The 14,127-nt window shown below is 42.1% G+C and overlaps 1 protein-coding gene across 6 annotated transcripts in view; it reads right to left on the reverse strand.

The window, feature by feature from the left end:
- Positions 1–4,714, reverse strand: part of RALGPS2 (Ral GEF with PH domain and SH3 binding motif 2) — a 128,788-nt gene extending 124,074 nt beyond the window's left edge. For 2 of the 6 annotated variants that reach the window (XM_041127778.1, XM_041127777.1), the window contains exon 1: positions 4,508–4,714. The gene's annotated coding sequence lies outside the window, so the exon portion shown is untranslated. Of the gene's footprint in view, positions 1–3,866; positions 3,891–3,935; positions 4,318–4,507 lie in introns of those variants that run through there. The other 4 variants (XM_030031951.2, XM_030031950.2, XM_041127774.1 and 1 more) reach the window with 3 other exon arrangements.
- Between the last annotated feature and the right edge of the window lie 9,413 nt (positions 4,715–14,127).

A 14,127-nucleotide genomic window follows, 5' to 3' on the forward strand; every position in this document is an offset into this window, starting at 1 on the left:
CTGGGACCTCCAAGGTACACAGCTTCTTTTTTTCCCAGCATTATTGCCCCACAGTTCTACTTAAACTGTCATTCTTGTAGTCGGCACTGTAAGACAACACAGGCAGGGGAAGGAAAAGGGAATCCTATCCCCACTTACGGAAAGGTGCACAGTAAGCATGGGGGGGCCGTCACTTCCCCGCACCGAAGTTACAGCCGTGGAAAAAGCAATGCTGACAATAAGGCTGGGATAGCAACGATTCTGAGAGCATTCTCAGAGCATCTCCATGGGTTCAAGGAAGACACCATTTGTGCCATTTGACAGTCTACAACCCATCTGGAAGCCTGTAGGGAGTTTTGAAAAGACCGGCTGCAAGTGCACTCAAGAGTAGCACACCTCAGAGCAGTGAGCCCAAGAGAGTGAACATTAACCTTTTACACGTCAGGAACACTGTATTTTAAAATACTTAGTACTGGCCCACTAGACTTCCCAGTGGTTTATTTTACTATTAAGATTCAGTGAACAGCTCAGTTTTTCTAGACAAACTCTCCTATAAACTGAAACATGGACAGGAAACACCCTCTTCTTCAGCCAGCAAGCAGGTTCAATTGACCATCATTTACACCATGCTAACTTATGAAAGTCACAGCAAGAAGCTCCACTGTTCAGAACGTACCATGCTGCTGAATACGTCCTCCCCTCCTGTGACTTTGAGCCACCCTCTCCTTTTTCCCCCCTACCTTCTCCGCTTTACGCAGCTCCTCCTGACTGCAGAAAGCTACCTGCTGCCACCAGCTTAGCCCAGTGACTGGACTGCCACTGCAGCAGCAAGAGTTGCAAGCCCTCTATCTAACACCCCACAACTGCCTTGCTCCAGCTCCGATTTCAGACGTCCCCTTTCTGCTCGGCAGAATACTGGGTGGTACCAGCTTGCCCACAAGAAGGATTCCAATGCCATTTTCCCTGGAGTCCTACAAGGCCTTTAAGGATCTTTGTAAAGGAAAGAGTTGCAGTCACACACCTGCACATTCTAGGGGACTAAGCATACAGAGCATCTACTTAAAACACGCAACTGTAACATTAAGACTCTCTTGCTTCAGCAGCCTTTTAAGGCAATTAGTTCATAAATAGACAAAACACAAAGCCCACAAAGCTTCTGTTCATGCAATAAATACTATGCACACACAAATATTAAGAGATGATTTCTACTGCAGCAGTTCCAGGTATTTAAATGTAAAGGTTATTAACAGAAATGGTTTCTCATTATTTTGAAAATGCATTTTTAAGTATCTTTTCTAACAAGGGCTGTAAAACAACACTCAAATCAGGAATATACCATGCCTTTGATGTCTCATACTTCAGCAAAATGCAACCAATTACAGTCCCCGCCCCTAAAGGAAGTTTTCAACTCAGCTTTATTTATTGAATTAAAGGAGGAGCCCAAATGACTCAGGTCCAAGCAAATATAAAGGAAAAGATCAATCCCTAACCTCAATTAAAAAAAAAAAACAGGGGAAGAAACTGTTTAAAATGGAGGTGTGTCCTCATCAATTCAAATCTTTTAATATTCAAAGACATGTCAAGCAGAACATTAGCATACTAAGACTTCATTAGCTTTCTGAAGCCTTAAAGGCATTTATTACAAACACAGCCAATTTCAAAATCAAGTTTACACAAGTAACTGAAGTTAAAGAGTTAGCCCTGTATCTTCATCCTTGTTCACTGGTGCTGAGCAGAAACAAGAGAATCAAGATCAATAAAACATCTAAACATTGGTATTTTCAATCTACACAGTCACCAGTAAGATACAACTGTGGAATGGAAAAGATCCCACCAAAAATTCTGCACAAAGGCAGGTTTCAGAGGAAAAAAACCCCAACTTGACAGTAAACAGGATAACCTCATAAGAGGGTTGGGGGGGTGGGGTTTTTTCATTAAACTGAGGAATCAAACATTTCTCATCAAAATCCAGCAAAATAAATTACAAGGTAAAATATTTCACAAGGGGGCTAACAGACTCCAAGTGACTTGCCGTGCATCTTCCACATGTATTCGCAAGTGACTGCTCATCCCCCATCTCAGCCATGCCACATTAGCACTTCAGTGCAGAATACATCTCCAGCTTTGTTGGGAGATTATTAATTAATTATTTAATTTCAGACTAGCAGGAGTGCTTCTTTACATACAGTCCAAACGCTAAATACAGATGTCACCAGAGGGCACTGTTTCAATTCAAGTGACCTAGCTTTAGCAAACTTCTGAGCAAGACCGCAGACAATCCACATGCAGCGATGTGCAGAGGCTGTACAAAGCAGTAATAGTTTTGCTTCTGCGAAAGATTTCCCTTAAAAAAACCCAAACAAACAACAAAACATAAATGGAATTTAATTATTTATCCCAGAAACGTGAAATATTTTTCAGAGTAACCAGAGGCACTGCTAGTAAAGATCACAAGCAATTATCAACTTCTGTACTATGTTATATATACTGTGGTACTTGACGGTACCAATTCACTCAAGCAGTTTTGGCACCCGTGCGGATCATATCAATTTACAGAAACAGGGCCTGAGCCAGTACAGCTCATGTTGAGGTGCCTTCGGAAGTCCCCTGGCTATATTATCATAGATACAAACCTTACAATAATACATGAAAAAAATGCACCTATGTTGTCAAGTGAAAGCTCTGGGGAACAATATATTTTTCCACTTCTCACTGTTCTGTATTTAATGTTAAGAGTGTCAAAAATTAAACCATTTGCAGGAAGATAATACAACAGTATCAGTAGTTTTCAACCTTTGATCCATGTATTATTTCTAATAGCCTGCTGAGACCTAATAAAGATTAAAAAAACCAAACCGGTGAGTTGAAGTTCATTAAACAAAAACATGCATAACCACTAAAAACACAACAGGTCTATAAATCAAAAAAGGTCACAAATGACTGTTTGATGTGAATAGAAAGTTAAGCCCATTTTGCCTACAAACAAAACACCACCACAATACTACTAAAATCAAGTCAGCTGCAAAGGCAGGCGGCGATAAGAAAAAAAATAATCATTGTGCATCCTATGACATTTTCCAGTCTCGAGAGAAACTCAAAAACCCTAGGCCTACAAAACATTTAATTGCCTGCTTATCCACCTATCCTATTTGAAAAGAAATAGCCTCCATCCCTTCTAGCTATCTGTGATAGTAAAGCCCCTTAGTTAAGCATAGGAACAGAAGTGGGGCTGGGAATAAGACCTCTACAAAGGCACCTTTTATCAGTATAGGGATCTCTCAAATAGATAAACATACCCACAGAATTTCAGCAGGCCAGTAGCTACTATTAAAAGCACAGGGACAAGTTACTTCAATCTATTACCTATCATCACCACTCATTTTGGTTTAAAATATAGCTATATAATTGCTTTTCCAGCATCTGCTGCCAGGAAAGAAAGATGCCAAACACTCCTGATGTCAAATAAACAGCATCTATTTGTCCACCCTCTAAAGCAGATCCCTGTCTACCGCAAGGCAACACACTCTTGGTCCTCTGAATTTACCCCCTTTTATATAAAAAAAGAAACACTATGCCGTGTTGATACCCTCAATACCCCTCCCACCCCCGCCCGTGTCCCGCGCCCAGCCCGGGGTCGTGCTGCCCCGCACCTCATGTCACGGTAACTTGGCCTCACTCAAGGGGAAGGTGCCCCAGACCCCCCGGGGAAGGGCTGACTGGATAGCGGTATCACACAGCTACAGACACGACACCACCCCCCTCCGCCCCGGCCCGCCCTCAGGCCCCACCGCGGCGCACAGCCCGGTGACCCACGCGGGAACACGGCTCTGCCCATCCACGCACGCACAAACAACCCCCTCGCCCGGTGTGCGGCTGCTCCCCCGTACCCCCGAGGCCTCTCTAGACACCGAAGGGGGGGCAGTTTCCCCCCCCCCCCACCTCATCCAGGCCACAACCTGCTCTCCGGCCTCTCACGCAGGTAGCGGCGGGGCGGAATAAACGACTGGAGGCGCGCTCCGGGCTCGCTCCACAGCCACGCATCCCACCATCTTGCAGCAAGGCCGGGGGGGGGGGGGGGGGGGGAGGCCCGGGCAGCGCCGTCGCCCTACACACGCACACACCCCGCACACACTGGCAGGGGAGAGGGCGCTGCTGAGCCGCCGGCCCGGTCCGCGGGCGACGGTGCCCCGTTCCCCGCCGCCACGGCCGCCGCCCCCCCGCGGCGCCCGTGTGAGGAGGCGGGCGACAGGTGGGCGGCGGAGCCGCGCGGCTCCGTGAAGAGCCGGCCCGCAGCGGGGTGGCGGGTGGGGGCCGGGACCCTCCCCGGATCTGGGAGGGGACCGCGCGCCTCCAATCCCCGGCCGGCAGCCCTTCAGGGCCCGGCGTGCCAGCCGGGGTTAAGCCTCCTTTCTCTCCTCCTCCGAGGAGCCGGACAATAAGCCCCGCCGCGGCTCCCCGCGGAGGCGGGCGCCGGCCGACGCGGCTCCCTCCTCATCCTCCTCCTCCTCCCCGCGACAGCCCGGCTCACCTGCGAGGGGGTGGGGGGGGATGGACGAGCGGGGGCGGGCGAGGACGGGGAAGCCGCTCCGGCTGCTGGAGGGGCTGCCGGGCTCCCCTCCGCCCGCGGTCGCCTCACCGCCTCCGGGCTGCGCTGGTGCGGGGGAGCCGGCGGCAGCGCCGCCACACACACACTCACACACACATACACGCACGGGGGGGGAGTGGGATGGGGGGGGGGGGCGCCCGCCGCCACCACCCGCGCATGCGCGCCGAGCCCCCCCTTGGCCCGCCTCCTCCAGTGTGGCGGAGCGCCAGTGCCGGGCGCGGACTGCGCAGGCGCCGCGTAAACGGTGTGCTGGGCCGGGCGCGCGCCTCCCCTTCGCCAGCCGCCCGACGGCCGCCGAGGCGCGCGCGCGCGCCCGCGAGAGCTGCGGAGGGGGGCGTGCCCCAACGCCCGCGCGGGTTGCCATAGCGACGAGGGGGGCGCCCAGGGCGGCCTCGCGCCGAGGAGCCTCCTTCCCTCCGTCCCCTCAGCCCGGCGCCAGGGGACAGCGCTGCCGCCTCAGCGGGCTCCGGCCCCTCACGGGGCCTCTCGGGCGCGGGCGGCCCCGCCGCGCCGGCTCACCGCCCCCCCTGCCGCCCCCGCTTCCCCAAAGGCTGGGTGCGGGCGGCACCCGTGCACCCCCACCGCCGGTGGAAACGAGGGGGAATGGGAGGCACGGAAAGACGAAGAGCTCCCCGGGAGGCGCCGCTCCCCTTCGTTGGAAGGACAAGTGGGGCGAGGAAAGGGACTGGCTCAAAAAAAACCCAAAAAACAAAACCCAAAACATTACACTGCTAAGAAATCCATTCATTTAGAAGGAACGCAGTGCAAGGACTTTCTAGATTTTTCTCTGCTCCCACAATTGTTGGGAAATGTTTAGCTTACAAGAGGAAAGCAAGGCCTTCGAGGTGTTTGCATCATTGCAGGAGTGAAAGCTCTCAGAAAACCACCAGATTTTGCAAGAATTGTCATAAAGTCGCAGGAGTTGGCAATGCAGCTGTCGTGGAGACAGGACTTGGCATTGCCCGCTTTTCCATTTATGCTCCCCGCCAGGGAGGCTCCAGCCTGAGTTATTACAATAATTAATAACTAGCATTTATACATATTCAGAATTTTTCGCAAACAATACCTAATCTCATTAAGTTGTGAATTGACTTGTTTTCATCCTGTCATGGAATTAAGATATGGAATTTCCTGTCATGGAATTAAGATAGTTACTACTTCCTTCACATCCTTGGGAGATGCAGCCAGTAATTTGTTCGTATACTGGATAACCCATTGCTGCTGTCCAATATATAGCTACCTGCTACGCATTTTTAATGCAGTATATAGCCACCTGCTATGCATAATGTCTGATTTTTAATAGAGTTGCAGACTGGTGAGAATATAGCTACCAGGATCCAAAGCATATTATTTGAGAGGCCCAGGTTAAATGAGTACAGCAGGCTGGAAAGACAATACTAGCTTTTAAAACTGTGGAAATAAGGCAGGAAGGATTTGAGAAACTGTATGCACAAGTCTGACAGTAAAGCAGAAAGGCATTACCTTTAAGTACAGTGTCATTTTCCCAATTTTAATAAAGCTTTGTGCCTAGAAAGAGAACATTCTTTCCTCTTGTTTTTTTTACCACAGTAATCCAGCATAGTGTCAAACTCATTCTGAACCAGGATAAATGAAAGGAAAATACAATGCCAAATGCCATCCTTCTGCAAGGTTTTCAGCAGGTGAGTCAGTGAAAGGAAAGAATGTTTCACCACATTTGGAACCACAACAACTTTTAAAAAAAAAAAAAAAAAGGAAGTAAAGACACCTCAGCGGGGGGAAGCAAAGGTAAATTTTTCATAAGCTATTCTTCACTAAAGCAGGAGACAAACTACTTTATCTCATAAAACAAGCTTCTCAGCATTAGTTAAGTGGTGGATATAGGGGTTAGGTGACAAACTTTGAAAGGCATTTTACAATTGTCTCATTACATGGTTCCAGAAAAACTACATAGCAGGTTGTGAGGAAGAAGCAATGTCATGGACCAAAAACTAAGGGAGGTGAAACAGGAAAACACATAGTCATTCATAATCATGGTGAAAAGTCAAACAAGTAAGGTGCTTTTAAGGTTTTGTTGTAAATAATCTAGAAAAATAATCTAGGAAAAGGACTGTACAGAAGAGACAACATTTGTAGAGGATGCAAAATTACTCACAATTGTGGGGTAGATTGTGAAGATGCTTGGAGTGACCCAGCTCTGTAGGAAGACAATACAGCAACATTCAGTATTGATAAATAGTCATCAATACAACATAGTACATACTGGAGGAAAGAAATCTGGCTATACATTTTAGAGGGGTCTAAAACAAAGGTAATAGTTTAAGAAATACGCAGGCATCCTAGGCAGTAGTTCAGTAGAAATCTGTCCTCAGTATATGAACAGTCATGCACGCAACATGTCAAGATATGAAATGGAGAAAACCAGAAAATGTTGGCTGTCTTGCCGTCATTTCATATGAAAAAGACTTTTAAGGAAAGAGTGGGAAGGAGAATGTACGTTAGACTGTGAAACTGAAATGCCCGATTCCACTTAAGTGCTGAAATGCCACAGTTTTACACTGGTGCCCCATGTTTAGTTGCTTTTCCCCTATGATTCCTAAATCTTTTCCAAGATACCACCTTCCAATATTCAGATGCCCACTCAATATACATAGCTGATGTTCCTCATTATTTTATAGGTACAAATTTTCCATATTATACTAAATATTCCTTTTAAAATTCATTATTAGTTGAATATTGCAGCTGTGCTGTTAAATATTCAAATCACAGGAAGCATCAAAAAGAGAGGAAATTACTAGATGAAAATATGTGGCAAAATAGTTAGTTATAATGAAGAAAGCTGCTGTCAAAAGTAACAGGAAACCACTGTCACTTGTGGCTGGCAGATTGCAAGGGAATGGGTGCAGAGGGCCAAACCTGAACAACCACGGTTACGCAAATCATTCCAAATTAACGTGCCTGGAAAATCTTACAGCCAACAGGACATGATGTTTGCCATCACCACTTTCACCTGAGAGAACAAATTTAGAAATGGTATTTGTCCGGCCAACCTGCAGGTAAGTATTCTTCTGAGTGATTATTTACTATGGATCTCAGAAGTTATTTTTCAGACATACTTATCCCAAATTTTAGTAGCAACAATTATTTGTATAATTCACTGCTCAACAAAGAAGCTACACTTCTCTGCAAGAGTGTAACTAGCTTCACCATACATAGAAAACACTCAAACTATATAGGATATAACATTTCCTTTTGAAAGCAACAGCTTGCATCTTCAACATTATCTACCTACTGAGAGGATGGAAATTTATTTGTATATTTCTAATTTCACAGATCAAAAACATTTTTCTGTTAGGCAACATAAAATGCGTATGCTTCCATACACAAACTGCAATATGTTTGCAGGAGCAGCTATAATGAAATGTTGAGACTGCAATCCAAAGCACTTGCTATTGTAAAATCTAAGTCTATAAAAATGCCAGCAGAGTACAGTCACTGTTTATTATACTTTCCTTAACAGAAGATAGCATAAGCATTTTAGATTAAAAAAATCATAATGTAAATTACTTTAATGCAATCAGCTTTGCTCGTGTAGATTACAATACAAATTATTATAAAAATTTTACGGAAAAAAGAGAAATATTATTTGATTATGACTGAACATATCATGCTGCATACAAAGCTCTGCGATTAAAACTATACATTAATATAAAAACAAATTAATTTTGTTGCCTTTCAGCCAAGCTGCCTGAGTACTGCAGAAAAGATACTTCTTAATCTTGTTTTGGTAACTAATGATTTGAAGGAGTATAGCTTACATTTTGGCACCTAGTTAGCACTTCATTAATTACTAATCACTTGGCACTAAGTAAAGTTCTTCTAATATTGCCTGAATCTAGAAACAGTTATTATCATAAAAAGTCATTAGTTAAAATCAGTTTAATATGAGATGTCCCAACTGGATAACTGCTAAAGCATATAGTTCCCTAAGGAATAAGAATATAGTAGAAAACATTTTATTTATATAACCTGTAAGAGGTATTTTCTATTCTTACTCTTTGACTAAGTTATTCTGTGAGTCTAGCTGCACCTAATTCACACAGTACATCAGGGTGAGAGACGCTAAAGAAATGTAAAATACTGCTAAATTTACTTGTCAATTTATGAGAATAAAATTGCATAATTTTTTGTTGAAACTGTGTAATCATATCTCAAGACTGCATCACAGCGCTGAAACACTGTTGTGGTACCTGCCACCTTAATTTTGTTATTTCCCGATTTTGGAGTGCTTACCTATATGGGTCTGACTTTATAAATGCAGTGCTTTACATGGTGCAATTAAAATAAGGGTTCTAGTAAGGTAAGTAGTAAGGAGTCTGTGATATTTACACCTACATAGCCCTACTTGTTTGATCTGTGGTTCTCTGTGGTGTCCTGGCCTTTGTTATAGGTAAAATAGGAGTCAGAACCGGATAAATATAACATTGCTGTAACTATCACCATCTTCCTCCTTCCTTTTGGAGGATGTTTATGCTTAATACGTAAGACACACATACCATCTTCTACTCTTTAATAAGGAGGATGAGCTTCCTGCTTCAATCATAACAAAATGGAATTTTCAGTTGGTTCAGTTAAACTTGAAACTAAGCATAAAAAATATTCTAATGGATAAAAATGTCCATACCAGAGAAATCTGCTTCAAATAGACACTAGACACCTTGCATGTTTAGAGTTTACAGTTGCAGGAGGAAAATGTTACCAAGAATGCTGTACTGAAGAGCCAATGTATGCTTCACAGCTGCTCTAATTGAACATGTTCAACTCATGTGCTAATATTTGCTCCTAAAGGTATTGTGATTAACGCTAGAACACCTCCTTAGGTATACACGTCTACTTGTTTCTCAGTTCCAGCAATAATGGAATTGGGATAATAATGGGATGAGTTGGAATTATAACAACATAATAGCAGTCTGAACTGGTTCTGGGTTTTTCTTAATATTTTTAAGATCACAACTTTTTTAAAGAGTGTATCCAAGCAGCAGCTTCTGAATTCACTCAAACATACTTTTAAGTATATATATATATACACACACATAAAATAAAGTGTGTGTATACATGTATACATACATACATATATATACATACATATATATACATACATATATACACACACTTTATTTTATGTATATATATATATTTACATGTATACATATATACACACACACACACACTTTAAGAGGACTTCCTCTTTACATCTGCAAAGCATTGTTTTCCCAAGGTCAACAAAGGTTCTTCCACATGTCTCAGCAGCGAGGAAGCTGCACACAGATAGTGCGTTATTTCCTCCCTGCCTCTCATGCAACCTACGGATTTTTCCACAGGAAGATAATACTGTTATTTACTGTGTTGCCTTCCTACGCTCCAGATGTACGAAAGTCAGAAACATGCTTTATGTTAGAGCCCTAAGAGGAGCTGTTCGCGACAGGGACAATGCTGATGATAGTGCCGGGGAGGGAGCTAGAGGCAAAGAACGGATTGGCAGCACAGAGGCTGAATACAGATGTCCTCCTTTTTCTGCTTTCCTAGTACCCCTGTACATTACAGGAGACAGTACATCATTAGAGACAGTACTTGTAAACTGCGTAATAGAAAGCAAACACCATTTTTTATGTTGTATAAATATCTATCCACACATTTTCCATAAAGAATGGAGATGCTGGGATGCCTACATGATTTATGCACCGTATGGAAGTAGCACAAACATGATGATTTACAATGGGTTTTAATGACCATCTGAAGGGGAAAGATCCCAAATACGGACAACAGCAACTGTTACTTGAAACTAGTAATATTTCATCTATGTAAACAAAGTAATGATCACGTCTGCCACAAGACTTCAAGAGATTTATCTTCCAGGCTCCCTAATATGGTTACATCTGTCCCCTGCTTAAATCCTGTGTTCTTGCCATCTGCTCCAACACACTTTTTTCAGCCTCAAGCAGTGATTAAACAGCTATTTGGAGAAGAAAAAAAGCCTTTCTCAATTTTTGAGCAAAATGTTTAACAACTGTAAAAAAGTTAAAAACCCAGAACCACACCCCCCTTGGATCTCCATTGTTTCTGTGATAGGAAATGTTACTAGTGAAATGCTCAACTTAAGTTTCCAGGCATCTTTACATTTGACCATACAACAGGGAACATTGCACCCACAGATTCAATGTAGTTTCATTATAGAGTGTAATAAATTGGGAGCAGATTAAGTTAATGCCATTCAGTTAATCAGTCAAATTGTCATTAAGAGGCAAAGTTATATGGGCAAATCAGGAAGCATTCTGCTTTAAAAAAGAAGGAAACTTCCTAGAATTCTTTAGTTGTGCTGTGGGAAGCCCAGCCAATTATACTCCTTTGAGATGTGCTGTATACTTAACTCTCCATGTCCAGACATGGAGGAGGGGGAAGGACAGAGCCATAGCTCACTTTCTTTTCTGCATGAGGAGAACCAAGGAAGAGCAATTTTGCAGATCCTGTGCTCCTGCCTTCCAGGCAAGACTATAGCCTTGCCTGGTCCTCATGTGGGCCATATTAATTAGGGAAGCACTTTACTCTGCATCCATCATCCACTGTAGTTACAGAACGGTCAGTCACAATCCATCTCTTAGTGCTTACTGGGAGCCTTGAAATCCTTGACAGGTATTAGAGATGTACTGAGCATCTTGTTACAGCAGAGGTACAATGCAATGATAATACTGTCATAAACATACAAAAAAAATTACCTCATCCCTTCTCTAGGAGTTTCCTCAAATTTTTTTTAGATTGTTTCTTCCTCCTATGTAGAAGAAATTACGGATTTCACCTCATCATTCCCCTGAGCTTCATAGGAAGTAACTGGACTTGGTACCTATGCTTTTTAGTCTTTGCTTTTTTGGCTGGTTTACTATGCTTCTGCTATCCCCTGCAATTATAATTGCTACTGCTTGCAAAGATGGGAAAACAGAATTTTTTGCACTGTTTGTAAAACACTGTGAAGTATTTTCAGAAATAATGCAGAACAAAGCAAATCCATGATGTCTTTTTTATCCACAGCTAATAATCCTTGTCTGAAAATCTAAGAGTATAACATCTGCTAGTATAAATAGATGCAGATCCCATGAAGGCCTTGCCATCCTTTACTGAAGAGCTTTGCTATGAAGGATGTGGATAGTCAGATGGCTCAGCTTTAAATTTAATAAATACCATTGCTTAAATTACTAAAATAGATAAAATACATTGTTTTATAGCCAGTATTTTCAGAGACATTTATATAAATGTCTTGGGAGTACTTTGGGGATAAGCAGAGCAGCAAGCTATTGTCTGTTGTAGTCTATACGTCTTGCTCTGTAAGTCTTACCTGCTGGTAATCTCTTTGGTTGTAAAATGTAAAATGGCTTGTCGGGAGCTGGAGTTAGATGGAATAAGTACTCTGATGCTATGTGACATACCTGCTTAAATGAAAATTAGGAAGCCAAGTTATAATATAGTTTTAGTTACTCATTTTCAAGCGAACCAAAAAGATAGAGATAATATCTCAGGTACTCCATGTTTTCCAGGTACTGCACTTTTTTCCTGTGTACCACAAGCATTATCAGGATGATTGAGTTCAGTTACAGAGACAGGACATGCAGAAAATGCTGAATGTTAGGACTTAGCAAACACTATTCAAGATCATTTACATTACGAGAAAAAGTCAAAACAAAATTTAGAAAAACATCTACAAAAGGTTTCAATATTCTCTACTAGAACTGAGAAATCCAGGTATGAAATTAGTCCAGGTTTCTAGATCCAAATTCTCTCTTAAGCTGTGAAACAGTCTTCATACCAGTATAAATATTATGGGGAATGTAGAGACTTTTCAAAATTTCATTTTAAACAGAAAAGATAATCATGACATTTTCACAGCCTTATAATATCCATGCTGAAAAATCACTTTAGCTTTCATCAGAATAGCTTCTGTTAAATGAAAAAAGAAAAAAAACCAACAATAAATATATTTTTAAAATAAATATGAAGTCAGTCTGTATGGAGGCAAGGCCTGTTTCTTGAGAAAAATCATCTGACATGGAGCACTTGGACTGGAAGGTCTAGTGTTTATAAATGTGTCTCAGCTGGAGACGGCTGCTGAACTTCTGAAATTTTGAAGATATTTTTCTTGTATACTCTGGAAAGGCTTCAAAGTACACTCAGCAAGCAAATTCCAAAAATACAATGGGTGTATTTTAGCCAGTGTTCACCTAAACTTTTACTGCAGTCTGATTGATTTGGTGGCCAAAACTGACATCTATAAGCTAATTTTCATTTGCATATCATCCTTTCCCACTGATATGCTTGGGAAGTTGTCATTTAAAGATTGAAATCTGAGTCTTACAAATCTAAACCAGATGCATGCTAAATACGTGTGAGGATGAAGTCTCTGTTTCCAGAGTTTTCTTTTATTTTTCAAAAGAGGAGCCATATGTCATGAGGATAAGGAACCTAATCCATGATATTATTTTATAAAGAGAGTTTCTGACTGTTAGGGTTAAGTTTGTGGTTAATACTTTCTATAAATATGTAGTGGTAAATTCTAAGAAGGTAAAAACATTAGAAGTAAACACTGTACACTGCTAAAATGTAAAAGTTTGTTCCTTTACAGTGTCCTTTCCAGCTACTGCTATATACCACATAATATCAGAAAAAATGAATACTTGAGACTCAGAGGAGTATTACACCTTGAAAAATTACACATCCATTAGAAATTATCCTTTGAGAGTTGCATGAGAAAATACTTTACCACCAATTATTCTAACATAATGTAGAATTGGAGTATTTTATTCTATACTACAGTGTATGACATCGCTTTTGCCAACACACTATCTGAACAATTCTCAGCACATTACAAACAGCAACTAAGATTGGACAGATTTATTGTCTTGTCCTCTCCCTGGAGAAGTGTAAATAAGCTACCTTGTTTTGCTACACTTTGTGTTTTAGATATATCTACAGATACTTCTAGTCTTTGCTAGAGAAGATAAAATTGAAGAGGTACATATTGAGCTGGAGTCAGAAATCAGAGAATTTCCCAATGGTCTTTAATTCTTACTGGGATCCTTTCTCAGGTTTCACCCTGGCTGCCTCTGTCTCCTGCATAGATGAAATGTACCTAGATAGCAGAAAGCGCCTCAGTTAAGGACTAACATTTTGAACATGACGTAATATTCTGCAGAAAGGCAATGCAGAGAAAGTTTGATGTGCTCCTCATTGCTTACCTTGCCCATGTCATGTCTTTTTTTTTTTTTTTTACATAGTTGGCATTTAAGAGCCACTATTCATTACAATGTTGCTTGTCATAAGTAACAATCCCCATTCTCTCAGCCTGATAATTTACAAGATAAGTTCAAAATCTCCCTTTCAGGAAGAAGGCTGCCAGAATTGAATGCATGTTATACTTGGGATTCCCAAATAGCTATACAGGTATGATAATTTGTGAACCCCGGGTAGCATTTAGATACCAATTAGCCAATGGGGCTAGAAATAGCTGGGTAAAGAGG

This window comes from Aquila chrysaetos, chromosome 12 (assembly GCF_900496995.4).
Source record: "Aquila chrysaetos chrysaetos chromosome 12, bAquChr1.4, whole genome shotgun sequence".
Taxonomy (NCBI): Eukaryota; Metazoa; Chordata; class Aves; order Accipitriformes; family Accipitridae; genus Aquila; species Aquila chrysaetos.